This window comes from Engystomops pustulosus, chromosome 5, assembly GCF_040894005.1.
Source record: "Engystomops pustulosus chromosome 5, aEngPut4.maternal, whole genome shotgun sequence".
Classification (NCBI taxonomy): domain Eukaryota; kingdom Metazoa; phylum Chordata; class Amphibia; order Anura; family Leptodactylidae; genus Engystomops; species Engystomops pustulosus.
In genome coordinates this window covers 156,593,385-156,619,047 of record NC_092415.1, presented here as the reverse complement: position 1 = coordinate 156,619,047, position 25,663 = coordinate 156,593,385, and the positions used below count along the sequence as shown (strand labels likewise).

Here is a 25,663-nt window from a genome sequence, read left to right as displayed (position 1 = left end):
TATTGTAAGAAAATGACCAACTGTCTATTCATGTTTTATTGTGAACCTATTATCGGGGATTTATCACGAATGGAAGCACAGCTCGCCTCTCGGTTTATCGGGTACATGATCATGTGGGTGGGTGAATTCTGCTATAGCCTGTGCCAGGATTCTGGTGTAAGCTATAGCAAATGTACCAGACTATCCCGGGCCCCAGTCACTCCCTCCCCACAAGTCGCAATTCAGGACCATGTAGCCGAAACCTGGCCTACTAGCCATGATTAATTCCTTTCAATGAGTTTTTAAGAATTTTTTGAGATATATTGCTATTATTACCATGGTCCATAAATCTAATAATGATCTGATATTATCTCTTGTGCGCACCCCACACTATTCTTTTAACAATAAGAGATACATTTTCTTTTACAGGATACTGATTACTGATCATAATACGGATTATCTTCCACTATAATGTGGAATAAAAATTGATAATCTCTTGCATGCATAGGCTCGCCATAAATTGAATATTTTAACAATGACTTATACGTATTATAAAGGATGTATTCTTACTACACTACTGAGCCTTTGTTTTCTGGTCATGAATCACCCACCATTGCTTGCAATTCCCAACTGAGGCTCTCTGTCTTGTGTCTGCTGTGTCATCAGGACCTGCGTACGTCAAGGCATCTCATTGCTTATGCATTCATTTCCTGCATCTCGCAGAACTCTGGATAGAGCTTCCTGTTCTGGAGAAAATGAGAAAATCACAATCAATGACTGCCCAGAGACAAACAAGTCACTTAAAAAGGTACAGGCACTGCACAACATAACATGAAATAATCCAATATTTCCAGCTCTTTTATAGATGGGGGTTGGGAGAGTAGGAATGGATTTGGTTTTCTGTAAAGAGATCTTTTAAGACTGAAGCAATGCTGGAGGGGCAAGACTAGTTCATTTTTAAACATTGATGCCCCTTTAATTAAAGGCTTTGCAGGGAATATTTAAAAATAGCAATGCAGTAGAAATGCCCTATTTCCCTAATACACCCTGTGATAACATGCAAGCTTAGAGACTAGAGATGAGAAGTGGTCCAACATTTGCTTCCATTTGTCTCTTTCAGGGAAATGTACTTATGTACGGTATATAAATTATTCCTCTGTACAACTATAGTTTGCATTATCAGTATTCAGGGAGTTGTAACACAAGGTATATTAGGAAATTAGGACAAGTCTCCTATTAGAGTTATATTTATATATTCCCTCAGAAACACTTTCATAATGGCCTCAGATTTCACAAGAACAAATGTATTTCCACTATCCCGGTCTCCTGATACATAAAGGACAGAACAAGAGTCAGGATAATGGCAGATAGCATAGTGCTGTGTACCTATAAGCAATATATTTCCTACATATTTCACAAGATATTCCAGCACACTCAGCTTTTCACTAGTACAGGTTTTGTTATGAAAAAAACATTAGATTTTATCAGTTTTAAACTATTTTGACTTACAACATACCTGCTATCAAAAAGGCTATCATATCAATACAGGCAGTTATCAAGTGAGTCTATGCATTTTGTTGTACAGGCAGTCCCCAAGTTACTTACAAGATAGGTTCAATAGGTTTGTTCTTAAGTTGAATTTGTATGTAAGTCGGAACTGTATATTTTATAATTGTAGTTCCAGACAAAAAAAAAAAATTTTTTTTACCTCAGTGACAATAGGGGTTTCAAAATTTTTTGCTGTAATAGGACCAAGAATTATCAATAAAGCTTCATTACAGACACCTTACAGCTGATTATTGCAGTCTGTGACTAAAGTAAAACATCCAGAGAGCTTCACCAGAGCTCACAGTGGGCAGAGGGGTTCGTCTTTAACTAGGGGTTGTCTGTAAGTCAGGTGTCCTTAAGTAGGGGACCGTCTGTATTGATGAAAAATATTAATGTACAAAATAGCAATTATGTGACGTTTACCTTTTTGTTTACTTTTTCAATGTCATATACAACACAAAGGTATCAAAAAAAGCTATCATACAAATAGTAATGAAAAACAATAATGTACCAAATAGCAATTATTTAACGTTAACCTTTTCAATGTGATATACATCACAAGGGTATCACCTTTGGAAGTGCAGAGGTAACAATTACGGTAATACAATATCTTTGTGCTTAATAGAGCCCAAAAGTCCCCCGATTGCTATGTAAAAAAACAAAATGTGGAACATAGAAGGTGGTTGCATTGGTGTCCAGGCGCTTCAAGTTATGCTTCCAATACCACCATTTAATCTGCACCAACCACTGGCCCATTCTATCAAACAAGTTTTATATTCTTTATCTAAGCGCATGACATTTCTCATAATTAGCCTATTTATTAGTTTATAGTTTTCATATTTCCATAATTAATGTAAACTTTCAGCAAAATAATTTTATCAATTGTGCAGATAATAGCAAACTTTCTAATATACTTTATTAAAGAAATGTTTTCCTGTGTCCTTCTTTGTCCTCTGCCTTTCTTCCTTACTTAGGCAGTTTGTGTACATCAGCTTTCTGTCCTGTATCCACTGACAGCTCATTCATAAAAGAACCTGATAATGTGTCTTATGAATAAACTATTTACAGACAGTGCCCTGGATAGTATAATCTCCACAGAGACCTGAATATTCTCTAGCTATGGAAAGAGTTAATCTTTAGCCTCCTTATCTGTCTGAAGTGGGTGGGCCCCAGAAGGCTTTTATATTCACTGCTCACTGCAGAAGAAATAAGGCACATACAAATTGTTTTTCTCAATGAAGTATTTTACAAAGTAAACTAATGTCACTTGCACTATTTATTTCTAAAATAAAGAAATATAGCTTAAAAAGTTTAGTTATGCTTCAATCAGCAGTACACAGTGTAAAGGTTAGTTTTCCTAAAATGTGCATTTTTTCACAAACATTTATGCTTTGTTTTCATTTACATCATTCTTTTTCTATTTTTTTGTACCATAAGAGAACTAGAAAACCTTCAGTGCCACATTTGTCAAATAATGGAAACCAGTGGTGCCCATTGTACTTTTAATGGGGTTCAGTGGATTGCTATCCCATCTCTGTGAAGGGAACAATAGCAGACTATTTCTATTTTTTCTATCATCTATTTTAATGATGATTATGACAGAGAATGTGAACAGGTTCTCCATCAGAAATGCAAACAGACCTTGTAACCAAACAGAAAGTGTCTGATCTGTGCAAGTTACTATCTGTAATCTGTAAGGAAAACTGTTCAATTTTTTTCCATTTATTGCTTTCACATTCAGCATTGCACATCAACTGTTAAAATGGAGGACATAACAGGTTCTCCAGACTAGAGACCCACTTTGTAAACATTATGAAGATTCTAAATGAAGCACTCTCTTAATTAAATGGGTTTCCAGGATAATATTAGCTATAATATATCCATGTGTTGGATCCTCAATATCTGATTAGGGGAAGACCATTATCCAGCCCCACAAAGATACAAAGATAATGCAACAGGAAGCAGATACTACTACAGATCATCTCTTATTGACCTGAATAAAATATAAATTGCAGTTTTTGGATTAGTCACTATGCTGAAACTGGAATTGTTTGGTGTTGGCTCTCCAAAATTGGACACTGGGGAACTATTTTTAGCATAAATTATCATTCTTAAAATGGTATATGAAAAAGTGGACGTCACCTTTCATCATGGTGAAAATTGATTGTAATGGACATGTTATTATAGAAATTCATACCTATAGATCAAAACTGGAAAAATATAGGTATTGTACTGTTTCACAACTATTCCTTGCAAATCCATACTTTACCCCAATATTTCTAGCCCTCACCGGTATGTTGCCATTCAAAATATAAACCTGACAGCCTTTGGACTGCTTTAAATTGATATTTCCTGCCTCTATGTAGAACCCATGGATTTACAGCACGGTTGAATTTATTAGCACCATAAAGCAGATCATAATAATGACAATCCGTTTATATACAACAAGTCAGTGTCTGTCAGTTACTGCCAGGCTGTTTAGACAGAGCTGTGCTTCCTGCTAGGAACCTGATTGAGAAAGGTAAAAGACAGCATGATGGACACATTATGTGGAAGCTCAGCAGTCATTCCCTGTGGAGTATTTGGCTCGGTAATGTGCAGCCTTTGATAAATATTAATGCCAAATACTTGCTCTTTAAATTGTAATTATGCCGTTATAATTATTCCGAAACATGTGACTGCAAATCTAAGATGAAAATTATATAAAACTTTTCTGAAAAACACTTGACATTTTGTAGTTTTTGTCAAGTGCTGCTAATGAAATTGTTGAACGTTTGGGGCAGAATTCCTGAAAATTTTATGCAGATGCATGGAAATGGCAGAAGCAGAATGTTAAATTGTCTAGAGGAATAATTGGTATTATAGTAGTGTTCTCTGGTGCCCTCTTTAAGTAGGGGTACCTGCAATTTTGACTTTAAGAGGTAGTTGCAATCCAAAGATCACAGAAGTGAAAGAAGTATTGTGCTTAGGCCCCTTCCACACTAGCGAGTGTGATGCGATGAACTCGCATCACACTCGCAACGCAAGCTGCCGGGAACGCACGGCCCGAACGCTGCACCGCGGGAGTGAACTGACATGCTGAGTTCACTCCCGCGGTGCAGCGTTCGGGCCGTGCGTTCCCGGCAGCTTGCGTTGCGAGTGTGATGCGAGTTCATCGCATCACACTCGCTAGTGTGGAAGGGGCCTTACAGGCAGGGCCGGGTTTGAAGTGTGAAGTGGGGCCCCAAAATAAAACTATCTTATGAACAGTCACAGTCATTAAGAGGCTCCCTTTTGCCCTACACAATAATAACACTTTGTAGTTACACACAGTAGTATGGAGAGACAATCTGTAATATGGGACTGTAGGAGAATTTATAGGAGATAGATGAGAGGTAGATTGATGATAGAAGATAAATATAAAAGATGTTATAGATTTATAGAAAGATGATAGATTTATAGATGCATAAATATATAGTAGATTATATATACAGTAGATAGCTCTATAGATGATATGATAGATACAGTAGAAGAGAGATAGAAGATTGATTGATAGATGGATAGATAGATAATAGATAGGAGATAGATAGGTAGATAGATAGAAGATGTATAGATAAATAGACAAAAAGCTAGATAGATAAATGGTTAGATATACAAACATATAAATATAATATAGACAAATTATAAGAGATGGATAACTAGACAGATAAATATATGACAGGAGATAGATGATAAGCATCTTCACCCAAGCATTCAACCAAGGGTTATTAAAAGAGCAATACATCATCTAGCCATTAAAGTCCACATGCTGCGGGCTCCTTTAGGACAGGAGGCCCTGAGCAAATGCCCAGTTCACTGCCCCGTAACACTGGCCCTGCTTACAGAGGTAGTTGCAATCCAAAGATCCAAGGATGGAAACCAGTATTGTGCTTCAAGGACATCTACCACCAGGATCAAGGATTGTAAATCAAGCACACTTACTTGCTGGTGTGTGCCCCCTCTGGCAGGATCTGCTGTTCTTTTAGCTTATACTGTGTTTTTTTAATGACTTTTAAAATTACTGAAATGAACCATAGGTATTAATGGAGCCTGGAGCACCTCATTTGCATAATTTTAAAGCCGGTTTTCTTAAAAACAATGGCTTAAGAAGCTTAAAGAAGAGCAGATCCTGCCACTTGGGGCATAAACCAGCAAGTAAGTGTGCTTGGCTTACAATCCTTCATCCTGGTGGTAGATGTCATTTAAAGGTAATTCACTTCTAACATAAATTTTTTAGTTAGTAAAACCAGATAGCAATACATATACAGCAGAACCGCAGATTACAAGTAACTTGGTTTGCAATCACTTAGCAATAAAAAATGAAATAAAATAATTGTAACTTAGCTTTTAAACAATTTTCATAATATACACATTATGCAAGCCCTCCTCTCTTGTATATCCCTCTCTCACAAAATCGTATAACACAATATTGAAGAAGTAGAAGAAATTAAGGGGCTAGATGTTGCACTACACATGACTAAATATTTTGGGGTGTGGAATGAATCATATGTTATTCAATGATTTCCTATGGGAAAACGTGATTTGATGTATGAGTGATTTGGATTACAAGCAAGTTCCTGAAACAAATTATGCATGTATTTCAAGGTTCCACTGTTATTATTTTTATTTTGAAACTGGGGTATAGGGGTTACTGTCCGTTGCTATCTTTATTAGCTTCACAACATTTAATGATTTGGCGTAGCATCATAGCAATAGGCAGCAATTGTTTAAAGCACTCATTGAGCTTTATGTTGAGTTTTCTAGGTTAAGGAAGTGTAGATAAATTGTGACATCATCTATTTTCAGAATTATACTGTTTTTAAAGAGATTGTCTTCCATTGTAAACCTGGCTTTGTGGTCAGTGGTGCAAATGAGGTGATAGGTGCAAGAGATTTCTTACAGAATAAGCAAGTGACATGATATTATGAGGCCCAGTGGTCAAAGTGCAAGCCTAGTGTAGTACTTTTTATTAAAAATACATCATAACCTGAAAAAAAAGATATTGGGGGAGTTAGAATTACCTGCACCGCCGCCCCAATCTCCTAAGAGGCTCTGGCCTTTTTGTAGATCCGGATGCAATCTTGGCCAAGTGGGACCTGTTTAGACCAGGTCCAACCCGGTGGAGATATTAGCTATAGTTTACTTTTTTCCATTCAAGCTTCTGCCTGAGCCACTCCCTCCCTATTTCACACCTCAACACTTTCAAAGTGTTGTGAGGGGTGGAAAAGCCCCAGAATTGCCAGGGATGGAGAAATTTGCATGCCTTTTTCATCAGGAGGGATAGTGGCATCAGTGGACCCTAGTAACATGAAACAAGGGATGACACCAAGGCCCACTATGATGTTTTTTAGTAAAGCAATTAGTAAGTAAGTCATAATAACATAATAGGAAGCCAGATCAGGGTATAGGGCACATATATATTTTCCTTTTTCTTTTGACCCAGCCCCCGTTTTTCCCCCAAATTCCAGGAAAACTACTTCAAATAATCTTACGTGGGTGTAACCTTTCAAAGGTCAGACTCTAGGCAATAAAACCAAATGGAAAGACGTTGTCTTTTATTCTAAACCCAGATTTTTTTTAAGTTAAAAAAAAACCTTTAAGAAGTAATGATTCTGTCTTAGGATGAAACCAACTTTATTCATATTTTTCAAGCAAATTCTTCTGAAGCGAATTGATTGGGAAAGCTGATTTTTAATCTTTCAGAAGAAATATGCATATTTTAATTACCCTTTTATCCAGCAATGAATAGATAGTTTTATCAAAATTTAAAACAACCATCTATTATTAAAACACAGAGAAAAACCTCTACATCGATCTAATGTTGCAGAACAAAGGACACCAAGGATAAACTCAACAGTGATATATTGTATATACTTTATTTTATATGGAGGTACAGTTATTATACTTAACTCCGGATATACAATATTTTTTGAATTGTTAGATCTTTTAGAAAAATGTCATTGTGCCTTAAGCCATGCTGTGCCAGTGTCAGCTGGAAGGCCTTATAGTCGTACCCATAGTACATTACGAATCAATAGATTTACAGTAAAACAGCTTAGAAGAGACTTTCATAAAGATATCACATTGAGCACGTTGCTATTGAGTATGATTATGTAAGTCTGTGTAGGAGGAAGCTTTTCCTTGATATCTAATACATGGTTCAGGACTTATATATCTAATGGTAACACCAACTTTTCCTAACAATACTGAACTGGCATTGCAATATGGGAGCACAGGTGGCACTTTATAACAAAAAGAAAGATAGGGGGAAGAAAAGGGGAGACCTCCACTATTATCCCCTTAAGACAAAAGACAGCATAATGAAATATATAAAGCCGAAAGATAATAACAAAGAAAAAAATCTATTATCAAAATGGGTCTCTTTGTCGCGGTTGACTAGAGATACTTCTTCTCAGTGGCAGGGGAATACAGCTTCCAGCTACAATTAGGAAAGCATGGGAATTTCCAGACGAGAAAAGATATTATATTCTGGAGATCATACACCTCCTCCAGCATTCCTCATGACATTTTATAAGCGCCCCGTTACCAACTTATGGAAGGACAATTCGACGCCGAATGTTATCATTACAAGATATTGGAGAAAAATATCAGAGAAAGAATTTAGTTTAGTCTGCAAGATATCTCTGTTAGCATTATTGTGCACCAGATTTAATCTACTCCTAAATACAGAGGGGACTTGGGTTAATATGGTTATGACCAGAAGTATTTGAGACAAGATGCATTTATGTGGACTATGTGGTTTGGATGCAGTAACCTGGATTGTCTTCATATATGTTATATGTTATACTGTTTTCTGTAATTTACAGTGTAGGAATCATAAGTGTTGTGACATGGTTTGGATCTCTTGTTCTGAATCTCCAGCCCACTTTTCTCAGACACCTTCACAAGGTGTATTCACACTTACACACAGCTCTGTCATGATCACAATATTCAATATTATTTTTTTCTTTTATCATCACAGTCACAACACATGCAGACCGATATTAAATTCCACATAACATTATATAAGCCATACTACAGCTACGCTATTTACATGAATGTAATAGTGCTGCACATGAAGTGCATATGCCCACTGTTGGACCTCCTTATATCTCTATTTTACACAAAAGTTTTTGTAAATTTTTCCCTTTTCAAAGGGTTTAAACCTTTGCAGCTATATTTTTTATTTCAGTTTAAAATAGTAAACAGCTATATACTTAGGTTAGGAAAGCAGCTCTGTGCCTTTTTTCTGCTCTTTCTCCTCTAGTGAGCAGTGTATCTGAGAGCATTCTGAGCTCCGTTCTCTTCAGGCAGCTATGGAGGTTACTGAGTAACTTTTTCCATACCTAGAGAATTATTCCCTTGATGCTTCAGGGATGCTTTACTTTTCTCCATTTCATGTTTTTCTCTTCTTAATAAATTTTCTTATATCAGTATGGATTGATATGCTGTATGCCAGCTTTAGGTTTCATACTTTATTCACTGGTTTATGTATCTACTATGCGCAAACAGTGTGCTATGTATTGCTTTCTATTTTTAATTACTGGTATTAGCATCCTAATTTTGAGTCCTATATAACCTGTATGATGATCTGTACTGATTTTTTTTTTGTTTCCTGTTTGTATATTATAAAAACATAAAAAAAAAGAATATCCATGGACTGTTTCTAAAGAGTTAAGTTATTTGAAACATTATCAGGTTCCTTTATCTCTCAGCTGTCAATGATACAGGGAAAAAAATGACAAACTGCTTAGATAAGAAAGGATGGAAAAAGGACATCGAAACAGATTTCTTTAATAAAGTATAACACATAGTTTGATATTATCATCTACACTGTTGATTTATAACATTTTGTCAAAAGTTTAGTTGTTCTTTATTTCTTTTTAGTAAGCCAGAGAAAAAACAATAAAACACTGTACAGTTCTTTTAAATTAAAGGAAATCTGTCAAGAGGATTTAACCCCACAAACTGTTACCAATCTGTTATGCAGGACAGTGGTATGATCACACTGATAATAATAATCTTTATTTATATAGCGCCATCAAATTCTGTAGCGCTTTACAAATCATACTGATGTCCTTTTATATTCTGTGAGATTCAGAATTACACAAAAATAGAACTTTGAATACCAAAAACAAATCTTTAAAGAATCATAAGGTTGGAGAAGATTAATGCTGACCTGACCATTAAATCATTATAAGCTACCTTTAGGAGGCGCCACCTAGAATTGTGATGATGTACCTGGACTACGGGACCTAAATTAAGCCAAGAGGGGGCATCCTAGCATGATTTTTCTTGGCCCCTGTGACTACATACTCGTCATTCTAAACCAGCTTTCAAATATCTATTTCTGCCAAGTGCTAAATATAGAAGGACATCCTTGTCATGCTGTCAATGTCCTGGGTAACATGGTGGTGGCAATTAGTGGGCCAAAATATTGAGGTTCTTTACCATTGCAATTCCAGACACAACCCATTGACTATAGTTATTTTTGTTAAATATATATATTTTTAACTATACATAGTTTGTTCTATAGATGACAGGACACAGAATTATTTCTTCTATTGAAACCTAAATGACCTCTCCTTGGATTTCCAGAATACTGGAAATAACATTTATTGAGTTCTGTCACACAGTTTGTGGTCATTTTTTTGCTAGACAATAGAAGAATGTGACTTTTCAGAAAAAAGGCTTCACCGTGTTAGCCATATGTATAATGTATTAGTAAAACCTCTACAGGGGTGAAAATATATGAAGCTCTTAAATAATAAGCATTCTTTATAAAGGCATGATAAAATGTCTTCTTTGTGTTTGATTCTTTTTAATTTAATTCAATCTTTTATATTTCTTAAAAATTCCATGAAATTTGTTATAATTGGCAAAAATGGCATATCTCATGCTTCAAACATATGCAACTGGAAAGTTTAATTTTTCTTTGTCAAGTCTTTAGAGTTGATAAAATGTTGTTCATTATGACAGCAAAAGCTACATCAAGCAAAAACTAAATTTTTAATGTCCAGTCTCTGTAAGAATCCATAGGGCTGTCTCCAAGTCAGCATGTCTAGTCAGATGAAGGGTCATCCATGCAATAAATGATTGCCTTTTATAGGCCAGCTTTTTCTGGCTTTTAGAAGTAGTCCCTATGTGGGCAACCTCCTCTATGATGCACATGTGCATTTTAAAGGGAACCTGTCAAGAGGTTTTACCCCACTAAACTAATAGTCCTCTCAGGTTTCATATGAAATGTCCTTTCTAGAATTCCCTCTCTTATGTGAAATCTTACCCATGTACCTTAAAAAAAATTTCCACCAAAATCCAGCAAAAATGACTCTTCTCATCCTATTTTCACATGATATGAATCAAGTTTAGTGATTTCAGGGGTAGTGTCACTTTAGATCCCCCTATTTTCTGTACTATATTTCCTAGAAGCATGATTTGTGTGTCAGCCACAGAACTAGACTTACATGTCGTTAAAAAATAAGTGGGACTGGATCTTTATCTGCAAATTACATTTCCAACTATTTTTTTAGCTGCCTTTATCTCTGGTTCTGTAGCTAACAAAATCAAAGATGATTTTAATGTTACACCAGAGGCATGTTTCTAGGTACTAGGGGCTTCTTAAATGAAACTACCCTTGTAACCACTCAACTTGACTCAAGAAGAGTCACATTGCCTAACTTTGGTGGAGATTTTTTACAGGTAAACATGTGAGATTTCATGTAAAAGAAAGGACTCTAGAAAAGACATTTCATACCCAACTTGAGGGAGCTGGTAGTGGGATCAAACCTGGTGTTAGCTTCTTTTTGTCTTGTAAAGGTAAAGAACTCAGAATATCTTAAGGCTCATAGACATAACCATATTCAGGAGCCATAAGAGTCCTTGGACTCCATGGAGTCTTTCTCCTGGGGCACTAAAATATTGAAAACCTGTTTAGACAAGGTTTGACCTGTCAGAGATTTCATATAGAATAGATATTGCGGGCCAGGGTGTTCATAACCCCAATGTGGGAAAGGGGGCTTGTTACATGTAAGCATAGTAGATCTCCCCCAATGTGTAGGCGAAAAGCACTTCCCATGGTGAAGATTTACCACAACTCATGACAAGAATGACATTCAGAAATACAATTAATGAATTAATAAATATTTGCCATGCAATATGTTTTAATAATACTTTATTTTAGGCCAAAGTATTCTATCAAGATTTACCAAGATCAGACATGAACAGAGGCAAAAATCCTATAGACATGTTGGGGGGTTGTTGTAAATATATCAAATATTCAACAATGCTTGTTACACTTGGCACTAAACAAGCTGTTACATCACTTTCTATACACCCGTTACTTTTGTGAGATTGTGACAGTTTTAGTGACTTTTAACAAAATCTGCTATGATAAATCTGAAACAATCTTGACTGGATTTAAAATGTAGCAAGACTCTATTGTGAAACTTTTTGACGCAAGAATTCTACAGGTCAGAGTGTTAGACGTGGTCAGGAAAGTAAGAATACTACTTATGGACGCCTTGCAGTCGTGTGGAGATTTACAGTCATTGATTCGATGCTGAGGGATTTGGGAAAATATGCAAATACATTTTCCAGGATGGGATAGGAAAAACATTGCTCCCTAGCTACATTTTAAGGCAGCCCCCTTAACATAAGCCTAATGACATGATGCAACATAACAGTCAAAGCAGTAGAACTATTCCATAAGGAATAGTTCCTAACTGTAGATAACACTGTTTTGTTGAGATTGAATCTTGTCAGCACAGTGTAGGGAACTGGTTAAGCAAAAATGGTGCTGGAAAGTAAGAATACTCCTTATGGAGACTTTACTATTTAAGGCAGCCTCTGCATGGAGCACATATAAAAAAGAGGCTAGGGGGAACAACACTCTGCATTACAAGGTAGCTAAAATAGGCATGGTTTTCCTTATCCCACCATGGAAAACTTTGCATATTTTAGCAGAATTCCCCTAGTGGAGCATCAATGGCTGTAAGACTCTACATGCCTATATGGCGGCCTTAATTGGCAGTCTCTGTAAGGAAAACTTTTTCTTCCCGACACTTTCCAATAAAATGGTACACAGTTTTTCCATAGTGCTGCAACTTGTTCCTGACATAAATAAAACATCTGCACTATTGTTTCGGCATAGCCATCATGGGATCTTATAATAGTGGTTAAGACTAGAGCTGCTTCCTGCTAGTCTGCTGGATTATACTTCTCAGAACACAGTGTTTGGAGGAGGAAAGGAGGCCATGCATGTTGCAGACATCGATTGGCTGCATAATTATATACAATCTCCCTGCCTTTTCCTGTGTGATCCATTGTCTAAATAAAGCTTCATGAAATTATTGTGGCAAATAGGGACAAGGCCCAATAATTAGCAACTATTGGCCTTCTACAAACACATTCTTGTACCATCAGGGGCCCAACTCAGCTAGCATGTGACCTTATATTCTGTACAATCACAACACACGGACAATATGATTTCTGCTATAAAATCAGCGATCCAAGGTAATGGTCTACGACACACACTCACAAAAGGTTGTTCACCAACAAGTCCATTAACATAAAACATGTTTATTAATATATGTAGAATAGTGTAGAAAGATGACATCCTATCACATAATATAATCTGCAAAGACATACAATCTGCTTTCAGCCTCTGAAAGCAAACTGCCAGCCAATTTATTTTTATACACAATGACATTTGCTGTGATAGGATTTACCACATTTGCATAAAACACATCAAAATGTAACTGTATTAAGTAATTAGAAAGCTGCAAATGCATCTTCCCTATCTAAACACATTGGCTGATTTGTGAATACTATTCCCGTTTGAGTCGTGCACTGATGTTTTACATTGTGTGTGAACTGTAAGAACCATAAATCGAATGTCTTCATATTTTTACCACATTCTTCTTCTGAAGCCTATTAGAATCAAATAATATGTCTCAAGTGTGTAATAACTAGATGCATTCAGCAGGTAACAAAGACTGGTAAACTTACAGTATAGGTTACTATATTTAACAATAAGGGACAGGAAGAGTTTCTTGGCACTACAGATGATTATAATACCAAGCATTGGCAGTGATAATGTACAAATATATCCTTCAAGTATTTTAGCAACTATAACCTGCAAGGCTAGAGCTCTTGTGTGCAGGAAATAGGTATACCGAAGGCATCTTATGAGACAGCTGATTGTCAGTGCTCTGTACTAACAAAACTAGCATAAGCCTATAAATAAACAAAATCAAAACGACCAAAAGTGGGAACTGCATCTAGCCTTCCGACTACTACTCCAAGTGTATTTTGAAGACGACTGCTTGGAAGCCCAAATAGCTTTCTCCATAAAGGGGTATTCCCATGTGGGCTTTCAAATTTAATTTAATAAATCTACCATATACATACATTTCTTCAATTGCATGTTAAGAAAAAAAATTGTGAAGAATTTCCCATTAATGTCACCATGTTGTCCTTAGAAACAAGATAGTTGTATATGACCACCCACGTACAATGGCAGCGGTGGGTAGACATATGTTATTGAGGCGCCTGGCCATCTTGAATCAGTGTTCATTACCACAGGATGACTCTCGGACATGCATTATCTCCCAGACATTTTATTTGCAAATGCAGTTTGTATTTTTGTGAAATCACTCCAGCAGGTGGTTGTATCAAAGGACAACAATCTTGTTTCTAAGGGACCATATGACTACATTTATGGGAAATTATCTGTACACGGGTAGATTTGTTTAACAACATCCAATTGAAAAAATGTATATACTGTATATGTCAGATGAATTTAATTAAATGTCAATAGCTAGAGGAGAATACACATTTAAGGCTTGAAACTAAGGACAATCAAGGTAAACCTCCAATCTGAAAAGGGGGGTCTTGAATATCCAACTTTACCTATAAAATTTACCTTAGAGAAGCACGACTTTGTATTTTCTATTAAATCCCATGTAGAGGCACTTTGTCTTGTTTCTTTTAACATATTACAGGTCTGAATATTTATTGCAGTAGAAAAAGCAAGATCCGAATCAAATACTAGGGATTTTGCACTTAATCACAGGCATTTGATCGGCCTCCAGGGGGCAGCATATTTCTGAGGGTAGAGATTAGCAGCCTTGTAGTAGTGTCTGTGCATATTTATGAGGTGGGAGGGCTTCTTCTAAAGAGATCTTGAAAATAATAGGAAATTGTACATTGGAAAACGGGTCATCATATAAAGAATAATAGTCATATCTGGGTATAGGAATATCGGTGTTGCAAGGTGTGTGTATGAAGGAGAAAAGAATGGGGTCACATTTACCATTTAAATTAAAAAAGCACTCTATAAGAAAAGGGGCTTTAGAAAACAAAAAACTAAATAAGTGTAAGGTATTGGCCCTGGAGATCTGTGTAACCATGCATATGTGTGATAGTAGCAGCAGGACTGTGAAAAATGCATTTATATTGTTGGATTGTAGCTGAACACTCTATTAATGAAGTCTCATGTTTAATATGTATAACATATCCACAAGATACATTGGCCTAGTTGGGTATAAATTATAAGTGTGGACCAAAGCCTTTATTATTACTTCTATATAATAGATACATATTTTTATAACACCTGTCTTAGACTTCAGATGTGATATATATTCTAATACAATAATATTTACAGATTTAAAATGATCTTTATAGTAGACAGAGGCTGAGTTATTTACTACATATTAGCTGTTCTGCAGAATATGTTAATCTTATACTGCACAGAATATTGTACATGTGAGACTTAAGGTAATGAATTGTTATTCTGAGAACATGGTGTAATTCAGCATTAGTTGTCTCAAATAAATTGAAAGGGCTTTTAGCTTAATTCTCAACTGGGCAGACAATAGTATAAAAAAACAAGCTATGTAAAGCACAACAATTTTCATCAGAATACCTGTCAAGTGCTTTACAGAATAAGACTAAACCTTTATCATTATTATGGCACAGGCAAGCGCTGCAGCACAGTAAATGCAGATTATGGGAGCCATTAATTAACTTCCCTGCAGACTAGCAGTCAGTAATTTATGTTAATTGCTATACGTAGTTGGTGGTGGGTATGCCTCTGTTAAGGGATGTAAGCCTCATTTATCTTCATCTGCTTGGTGTGCACTCTAATACAAGTTCCAGGAAGGAAGGAAGAGGCCTAGGAGTTGTCATGGAAACCCTAAGAAGTGAGAAAGACAATAAGACAATGGTAATGAAAGCTATTCCTATCTTTTGGACCAGTTACCTCTACTATACCCTAACCCCATCACATTACTAAGGGCTGAGTTCTAAGAACAGGATAATGTCCAGTGTCTTCCAAATTATTTATATTACCTAAGATGGATTTGGCTATTTTCATTGCACCTAAAAATACCATTTTCAGGATCTATTTTAATTGGTTGACCATCTCGTTTTGTACCTGGCTCAAATTTATACGGGTACTGCTGTGCTACATACATTGTTATAGCAGTCTCAGTATTATAATTCCAGTGATAGCTACTTATTACCTATAAATTATTACAGTAAAGGCAAGTGGTTTCTATAGGGTGCTAAAACAAAGGACTGGCTCAGAATCAGCATTTTTCATTTCTCAGCAGTTTGGTTTGGGGCTAAATCTTCTTCTACCCTGTCCACATAAAACAGAAAAGGTTACAACAATAGCAGTTACCCTACCTGCACACAAACATGTGCCTTCCCAACCCACAAACAATGGAATTGTGGTTCGATGTTTTGCAGCCCGTGTGTCATTGACATGTGAGGTCCGCTTTTATGGTGTTGACAATAGAAAACCCTGTCCTAACCAAAAACGCATGCAGAAATAGTACCCGAGTCCTGGTGTATTAGCCCATCATCATCTGTAACTGGGAGAGCAAAATGGGGAAATGTGGGAAATATTTGAATTAATGGTCTATGGGACACACCAAATTTTTGCCTTTGGTGATAAGAGGCCGAAACATTTTTAAAATCAGTGTAGAGATTTCCATATGTTCCTTTTTAAGTTCCCAATACAATGTTAACAGTCAGGGGAGAGTGGAAGTGTTCCCGTTCCTAAAGGGATAGTTAAAGAGAACCTGTCAGGAAAATTAACCCCCCAACTAATATATTTTCCTACATTGTTCCTCTACATGCCTGTAAACTTAAACAATCAGGTCCTAAAGCTGTATGCAAATGATCTGAGATGTGTCCAATGAGTCATTATCATATTCAGCAATCCAGCTTATTAATGAGTGGGAGGCACAGCCACACCTCGCAGTGCTTGACAGACAGCCTATATAATGATGTGACACTCCTGGTACTGGCTGCTCTATGTGCTTCCTGGTTCTGGCGGACATGCCCCCTGCAGTCCGCATGTGTATGAGATTCTCCTATACACATGGCTGCATCCTGTAACAGTTGTAATAGCCTGACATACTGTTACACCTATACACTACTGATGTCTGTGTCTTTTACAGGCAGCAGATAGAGCACAGACACTAGCAATGCTTTACTATACATTACACACAGGCATGAGCAGGGGGAGGAGAGGGGAGGGCTAACAGGAGTGACATCACTTTCTCTCTCCAGCCTCATTTACATAATAAAGAAAATATGATTTTAAAATGATGAATGTATGAATTAACTAGATAAAGGCTGGGATGGAATCTTTGTGAGCTTCTCCAACAGGTAGTAGTGACAGAATTCATTACATTATTTAAAGGTTGTGTAGCATAGGGGTTCATTTAAGTTCTTTGTTAGAATCCCTGCTCTAAATGATTTGCAGTTGTAGAAGTTAATACAGTTCATTCCTAAAGGACAATAAATCTAACGTTAAAGGGAACCCGTCACCACTATTTTCACAAATACAGGTAGTGACAGGTTCCTATAGAGCTCTAGTAACTATCTGACACCCTGCTTGTAGCTAAAAATTGTGCCCCTGAGATTCCCATATATTCAACTTTATAGTTTTATCTGGTAACTAAGCATGGCTACATGTAGTCCAGGTGGGCGTGGCCTCCTCGGGCTGAATCCAGCAGCTCCTCCCCATCCCTATCTCTGTATGCTGCTATAATGTCATGTGACCAGGGTGACATCATCGCAGGTCCTATAGCTTTTGTAGCATTAGGAACTGTACACTAAGCATATATGTCATGAAATCACAGTATATTTTATCACATGAAATCACAGCAGCCTGCATGGAGAGGAGTAGAAGTCCATGGAGGCTGCTGTGATGGTTTTATGTGGTCAGATATGTACATGGGGTATAGTTTTCATATTAAGTAGCTCAAGGACCTTTGTGATGTCACCCTGGTCACATGACATTAGGCCACGCCCCCGTGGACTTGCTCCAAAGCTGCATAGATACCAGGAAAGATTATAACTCTGATTTTATGGGGATCTGAGGGGAACAATTTTTAGCTACAAGCAGGGTGTCAGATAGTTACTAGAGCTCTATGGGAACCTGCCACTACCTGTATTTGTGAAAATAGTGGTGACGGGTTCCCTTTAATCAGTGTTGCCAATTATGACCCAAATTAAACCAATGGAAACTGGTTTAAGCATGAAACACACTACTAACTTCTGTGTGCAAACAAGTTTTCCCGTGATTTTACAATTTCAGATCAATTATTTTATAATAATTTAAATAACATAGGGATTTTGATAAGGCAATCATGACTTGAGTCTGTCAAATTATTCATATATTTTTGGGATAAATGACAGGAACAACATAGTTTTAAGAAATAATACCTCAGAATTTCATAGGGGATACAGGTATTTACTAAGACAGACTGTGAGTACTGTTATCAGGTGCTTTTTGAAAGAGATGTGCAAGTGAATTTGTCACAACTTAGATGAATAATAAATATCAAAGTAGTTTTGAGTAAAAACTTAAAAGGCACAGATCAGTAGATAGATAGAAGAGTAAGTCTCAGCACAGAAGATCCTGCACGGAAACTACTTACAAAATATGTGTCTGTGCTTATTAATTATATGCCCTCTAGAAAATCTGATACAATGGATACATAGAAGAACAGTGCAGACAAAACATTTTACACTGTAAAATGAACGAATTGTTCTGCTTTTTGTTGCCATGGATATCAGAAACTATAGCAGGCATAATATATACAGAGAGCATACGCGTATAGTACAATTATGAATATATTTACTCTGTAAAGATCTATACAAAAAGACTAAAACTTATATTCAGAGGCAAAAGTTAAAAGGGGTGGCCACTTTCAGCAAATTATTGATATTGTTTGTATAAGTAAAAGTTGTACACTTTTTCAATATATTTTCTGTATCCATTCCACACGTTTTTCTAGATCTCTACTTGTCTCTACTGTGATTCTATAGGAAACATTGCTTACTTCCAATGGATAAAAATCTGTCCATTATGATGGCTCCTTATATCACATGGCTCTGATTACTTTCTGTGATAATTAGGAGCTGTGCACCTACATGTTCATAACAAGACCATGGACAGATTTCTATCTACTGGAAGCAAACATGGAAGCTTTCTATAGAATGACTGCAAGGAATTGATACAGAACGTATATTGGGAAATTGTATAAATTTTCTTTACACAAACCATATCAATTATTGGCTGAAAGTGGACAACCCCCTTAAATTTGTGGGATTCAAGGTTTAAATATATATTGTTAACACAAAAAATGTAAACTATGAAATTATAGAATTTAATCATACAATGATAAGCAGGAACATTGAAGTATACACCAACACAGCAGTCCCTGACCACTGGAAACCCTTGGCTTAAGCTATATACAGTGGTGAATACTCAATGGAGTATAATGTAGAGTGAGAACCAGTAATAGGGTATTTCATTATTATTTGTATTGTTATTATATTTATATAAGTATAATTTGTTGGGTTAGGGGTACGGTGAGGGTGGAGCTTGTGAATTGGAAATTTTCCAAGTGCCCATCCCTGTTATAATTTTCAGGGGCATGCAGCCGGTCCCAGGTGCAAAAAGAACTCAGTGGCTAGAGTGAAAATGGTAAGATTTAATTATTTAAATGGTTGATATATGAAGTCCAAGTCTAAGTGTTTTTAAGTAGTTGTTAAGAGGTCCATCTACATTCATAGAATCAGGGCACATCAGGTGTATACAAAAAGATAAAAATACCAGGATAGCATTTGGTACAGCAGAAGGAATGTGACCTAAGAGTCCAAAAGGCCAATTTCCTCTTATAGTTGTGCATCTTTCAGTGATCAAAGCGAATAAAGCCTCATTAAGAGAGTAAGGAAAGGAATGGCAGAGTGAATGTAACTGAATAACCAGGATTATTTGACCTACCAGTGGACCCGCAAAAGAAAATGAAATTTGGAGTCTACTAGGATCTATTTCCTAGAGGTTGATGGAGGGTGATCCTTCAGAATAATTTGTGGTGGGCCCATGGAACCCCAGTCCCAGTGTACAACAATTACAAGGAGCTCTAAGGTATATACATTGGGTTGGGGTAGTAGTAGTAATTAGAAAAGTAAGTCCCACATCTGAAATGTATAAATGAACATGGAAGAAAGAAAGGCAAATGTATATGGGTGAAAAAAAGTAACAAATTTTATTGAAATAAATGTGAGTAATAAAAACAGTTAAAAAACCCTACAAAGGAGGGTGGCATAACAGAGATTCTCCCCAGCATACAAGTATCGAAAGTATGGTATACAAAACACACAGGTATAGAGGTAATACATATATGTTCAAACACGGCAGTACCTATATAAAGCATAAACAGTCAAACAGTCAGGACACAAATAAATATGTAGAGATGGCCTAGTAGCATTAGCCAGTCGAAAACCGTGCCCAACAAATGTTGAGGTGCAAACAAAAAAGATGTTATTACCATGTGGAGGATAAGCAGCTGGGGAGAGCAGGCGTGCCCCATGCGTATCGCCCGGCTACCGGGCTTCCCCTGACGAAGCCCGGTAGCCAGGCGATACGCGTGGGGCACGCCTGCTCTCCCCAGCTGCTTATCTCTACATATTTATTTGTGTCCCGACTGTTTGACTGTTTATGCTTTATATAGGTGCTGCCGTGTTTGTACATATATGTATTACCTCTATACCTGTGTGTTTTGTGTTTTTATTACTCGCATTTATTTCAATAAAATTTGTTACTTTTTTCACCCATATACATCTGCCTTTCTTTCTTCCATGTTCATTAGGAGCTCTAAGGTATTTCAATATCAAATTACAGAATAAAATATAATAAAATAAAACAAACTAATTTATGATCTCAATATACAATATTAAAACATCAAAATTAAAAACAATGGCACTTACCTTCAAAGCTCCCTACTATTCAGTGCTGAACAATAGAAAACATTTCTTCGTTTTACCCAACCATCATTATAACTGTAAAAGAAAAAAAAATGTTTTAATGGTTGTTTTCGATAACTGCATACAAATTGGGAAGTTAACATTTAATATAATAAAGTCAATGCATTAGATTTTGTTGGGAATTACAGCTAGATAGGAAAACAGACATAAAAGGGAAGCGTCTCATCAACAACCAGCCTATAAAGAGAGAGCGAATGGAAATCCTTAAACTCTAAAATGTTAAACTACTTTTTCACTTCAGAGATGTGTCCATTAACAGGGGATTTTTTTTTAATGGAAACCATCAACAGTTTTGAACATGCAAATCTGCAGACAGTTTTAGGTAACAGCTCTGGAGACCTGTGTTTATGTATGTTGGTAGCAGCAGGACTGTGAAAAGTGAAGTAATTATTAATTTATTGTAAAAAAAGAGGTTGGATTTCAATGTGCTGGTTTTACAGCTATTTTTACAATCTGTAGTACATAAAACATGAAGTGAGGAAAATTGAGGAAAGTAACAGAATAACAGGAATAAAACCTACCCTATTACGTGTATATCATAGGTTCAAATTGTAGTATATCTGGCCTAAGTTGATATGGGTAGATATGTTAGAAATTCATGAAAAATGTTGCAAAAAATAGACTTTTTTTTTTAGTCCCTGAACATACAGCACATAATCGCTGCTGCAATGAAACCTTGAGACCCCATGATGGATATATACTTATAACATCTACATTCAGCAGTGTATATGATGCAATATACAGGTTTTCACTGTCAATTTCTGTTGCAAATGTTTGAAGACACAGCTCTTTCTATTCAACAGGGAAAAATCCAGCACTCATTCACTCTGACCATTTTTTCGGGCAACAGCCAAACTAAAAATAGTAAGGGTTGTAATAATGTAGTCTCAAATGCAAAGCAAAAACTACAACCAAATAGAACTAAAGTTTATGTCAATGGACTTTAGAAGCTACTTCAAAGGTCTAGGAAGTCTGTGTACTCTAAATATATCCCTGGTCATTTTCTATTTTAAAGGGAACCTATCAGCAGACATTTACCTAGTAAAACAGTACCAGTACCTTATCAGGCAGAATACAGCCCTTCAGATCATGTTTTTTTTATGGGCTATCATGGTGGCATCATCAAAAAAAAAAAATCAACTTTGAGTCAGGTCAAGTCAGCACTGGAACCAACCTTTTCCCACCAAAGCGTTCACCACTCCACAATCAATTATATTTTTCATAGAACATCACTAGCTGGGTGGTGTGAGAGGCTGACTTCAGTGCTGAGCTCTCCACCATCATGATTACATTCAACTAAATTGAATATCACTTCACAGTTGATTTTGTGGATGTTGCCAGAACAAAGGGCTATAAAAGTATCATAATCTGTAAGGTGTTAACCTGCTTGATAAGGTGCTGGTGGTGGTTTCTGCTGTCAGGTTCCCTTTAAGGTATTTGTCCATATTTTGCAGCTACTCACATGGGTGACACTGGAGCACTGATTCGAGTATCACCGATGCAAGAATGGCTATACTAACATGTACTATTTATAAGCTTCGAAACGTGGCTCATTTATATTGTTTTTAAGCTAATTCTAAGTACCACAATACTTTGCAGTTTGTCTGGTCCGTATAATTAGCAAGACAGCGTCAAGTAAAATTGTAGCGCATATGAGGATTAATTGCCAAAAATGTCCCTAAGCTACATTATACAGTATGTCTAATAATAAATGGGCGATATTTTGGTAAATTCTCTACTGACTAAACAAATAAATAGTACCAAGGTAATTAATAAGTAGATAATTACTTAGTTAATTACATAGTTAATTTTTGACATTTTTACAGTGGAAATTTAAAAAAAAACTATTTAAAAAACAACAATAATTGGGTAGACTTTTTAATGATTTTCTCTACATCTGGGGTACCAAACCTTTTTGGGCAAAATTGGTAAATGATTCTTAGACTAAGAAGCAGGCAGTAAAGAAGGCAAATTACTGTAATTCCCCCATAATACTTAATTTAACCACATATTCACATAAGTCTGAAGGTGCAATGTGTGTTCTAGTAAAATTCTGTCATGAATGAATGTGAATTATAATATAAGTGTTTGTGCTTATAGTCCAAAGTTTTGTAAATTTAGCTATCTCGCATACACTTCTTCCTTTTGGGCTGCTTATATTTATATGGCCATCTTGATCCAACTTCTCAAAAAATTATTAGACTGAGCTTTTCTTTGTTACACCAAATATTTGATTGGTTGTCAGGGATTATTGATATTTAAACTATTATATAAATGTAAGTAAATTACCACCTTGTTGTACCGCTTTTTAAAATTAATTTGCCCAAAATATCATGCTTCCTAAACTGTGTATTTAGTCAGTCATTCATTTACCCAGCAGTAGAAAAACACTCATAATAAAGTGCACAGCAATAGCAAACTGTTTTGTTATATTCCTGTATTGTAAACTGAGAGAATGCAAATGTTCTCTACGGCAATAAAATACGTGGCAGCATTAATCTGTCAGGCCCATGCCAATCTCTCAGTGCTGCTTCCCTGGGTACACAGAATAAGCAAATATCAGCATGCTGTCTAAAAATAGAGGTAATCTGTATTCAGAAATGTCACGTCTGCTGTCACAATCAATGCCGCTGAAGTGCTGCTGCGAGCTAATATCCTAATCAAAGCAATTATGGCGCATTTGCTTATTGGCTCTATTTGGACCTTCATCACCTTCGATATGGAAATGGAGAAGCAAAAAAAGAAAGGTGTCAAAAATACCACAACACTAAAGACCTTTCTAATAAGATGCAAAAAATGTAAAGAAAGAAAGACAATGGGGGTCATTTATTAAGGGCCCGATTCGCGTTTTCCCGACGTGTTACCCGAATATTTCCGTTTTGCGCCGCTTGTACTTAAATTGCCCCGGGATTTTGGCGCACGCGATCGGATTGTGGCGCATCGGCGCTGGCATGCGCGCGACGGAAATCGGGGGGCGTGGCCGAACGAAAACCCGACGTATTCGGAAAAACCGCCGCATTTAAAAACCGAAAATGTGTCGCATAAGGACCGCTTACCTTCACCTGGTCCAGCTCGGTGCATTCCGGCGCGATGAGTTTACTTTCAGCGCAGCAGCGCCACCTGGTGGACGGCGGAAGAACTACCTTATTAAATCCCGGCCGGACCCGAATCCAGAGCGGAGAAGCCGCCGCTGGAACGCGAATGGACCGGGTAAGTAAATTTGCCCCAATGTCAATTGTTATCTATTGTCAAGCCAAACATATTTCCAAGGAGATTAAACAAAGATGAAAAGTATCAGCAAAATTGAAACAAAAACACCTATAGAGACAATAATACAAATAGAGATATTTTCACTCTTAGGCCTCTTGCGCACAAACGTTTTAATACGGCCACGTGCTACCAGTACCGTAACATTTCAGTATGGGTAGCACATGGCCACATTCTCATTAATGGGCAATACGGCCATCTATTTGAATGGCCAACTGTACTGCATCATAGTTGGAAAAGAGACAGAGGAGGTTCATTTCTTCCCTTCTCCAGCTGGCAGTATACTATGCCTGGGTCTCAGTCCAGCCAAAGCTTATGTTCATCTGAGAAAAAAAGGCAAAAGAAGTGACACTCCCTAAAAAACAATTCTTCTTAATTGATAGTCGGCCATAGAGCAGGGATATAAAACGGGACACAAAGTGATGGCGATGAGCAAAATGGCCTGTCGTTGTCACTTCGTGTCTGGTTTACCTCCCTGCTCTATGGATGGCTATCAATAAAGAAGAATCGTTATTTGGTGAGTGCTTCTACTTTTGCCTTTATTTCTCAAATTTAAGCTATCTGTGTCGATCAAGCTCAGCACCATCATAGATTCAATACTGACTCACCCTGGTATCTTATGCATGTTCCAAATAAAATGGCTACTGGGCTACTCGAGATGTGGTGCCAACTTCTGCTACAACCCAGGCATCTGACCTGTTGGTGTTTTTTACATAAATTTGGATAAAGCTTTCGTTCGTTTCTACGGAGACTTAACCTTAGGCCCCTTTGACACAAATGTATGTTTTTTTCAATCATGTATTTCATGATTATGAAAGGGTTCTTACTTAACTTCTATAAACAAAGAAATTCAGCAATTCCTCAGGTCATCTCTACCTTTCCCTTGGTTATATTTTGTTTTAAATTTAACTTTTTTCCTTAATGTTATCGAATTGAACACATCAACTGTCCTCAAATATGTAGTGCATTCATTTCACAGGCACCAATGAATCTTCTGTCCCTGTATTGAAGGGTCCTAAACATGTATGGTTTGGTTTTGAACAGATGTATACAACCTAAACACATCATGATCTTCACAATCAAACACACAGGGTCTCATTTACTAAGGGACCATTTACTAAGGTGAACTCCAGTGGACCTCAGCGTGGAAGCGGCAGATGCAGGAACTCAGGTGCGCGATCTTAGTGAATCGCTGCATACCCGAATCCTCACTGGACAACGCACCGTGGGATCGTGACAGGACCAGGTAAGTAAATGTGCCCCATAATGATCAAACAAACTCACTTACCAAAGGATACTCACTGTACAGACTGTAAAAAGTTATTAGGTAGAACATGGAAGATTTGAGTAATGACTAAATAGACAATGGTCATCTTACTATTGGAAACACAGTTATTTCAAATTACAGACATCTGTCACTTGAGTTTAAAGGGAACCACCCATAGATCTTTATAAACTGGTGGTTTAGTGTCCCAAGGCGCAAAAAGAAAAAATGATACTT

At 36.8% G+C, this 25,663-nt stretch overlaps 1 long non-coding RNA gene across 1 annotated transcript in view; it reads right to left on the bottom strand.

The window, feature by feature from the left end:
* Positions 1 to 596: 596 nt before the first annotated feature.
* The window catches only part of LOC140134218 (uncharacterized), a 48,606-nt gene continuing 23,539 nt past the window's right edge, over positions 597 to 25,663 (bottom strand). The window contains exons 2-3 of the long non-coding RNA XR_011856134.1: positions 20,839 to 20,910; positions 597 to 725 (exon numbers count right to left, since the gene is read on the bottom strand). This is a non-coding gene — a long non-coding RNA (uncharacterized lncRNA). The remainder of the gene's footprint in view (positions 726 to 20,838; positions 20,911 to 25,663) is intronic.